The following is a 706-nucleotide window of genomic DNA, read 5'->3' on the forward strand; positions in this document are numbered from 1 at the left end:
ATAAAACCCCTAGTTATCTGGGAAAATATTTTACACTGAGTGACTCAATTTATATTACATGAAAAAAACAAGTATTAATATTAAGAGAAATACAAGTGAGCTGAGTATGACAGGGAATTTTTTTTACCTTCCCCCTTAATTTTGCAATGACTAACATTCTTCTTAAGCCAAGTACCAGGTGCTAGTCAAAAGTTTTAGCAATGAGTGGTGTCTGACTCTTTGCCCTGAAGGTAAGCAACAAGCAGGGACCAGAGTCGTGGACCACTTATCTATCCCTTTTAAAGGTCTGCACGAAGCACATACTCAGTCTTCAAGGAATTTACAAATGATGTAGTCAAATGAATAAATACGAAGGCGTTTACAGACACTGATGACCTCACTGGAATACATAGCAGTTACTGTGTCTGATCTTTTTTTTTTTTTTTGAGATGGAGTCTCTCTCTGTCGCCCAGGCTGGAGTGCAGTGCCACAATCCCGGCTCACTGCAACTCCATCTCCCGGGTTCACGCCATTCTCCTGCCCCAGCCTCCGGAGTAGCTGGGACTACAGGTGCCTGCCAGAACGCCCGGCTCATTTTTTGTATTTTTAACAGAGACGGGGTTTCACGGTGTTAGCCAGGATGGTCTCGATCTCCTGCCCTCGTGTGATCTGCCTGCCTTGGTCTCACAAAGTGCTGGGATTACAGGCATGTGCCACCACGCCTGGC

This window comes from Mandrillus leucophaeus, unplaced genomic scaffold (assembly GCF_000951045.1).
Source record: "Mandrillus leucophaeus isolate KB7577 unplaced genomic scaffold, Mleu.le_1.0 Scaffold3, whole genome shotgun sequence".
Taxonomy (NCBI): Eukaryota; Metazoa; Chordata; class Mammalia; order Primates; family Cercopithecidae; genus Mandrillus; species Mandrillus leucophaeus.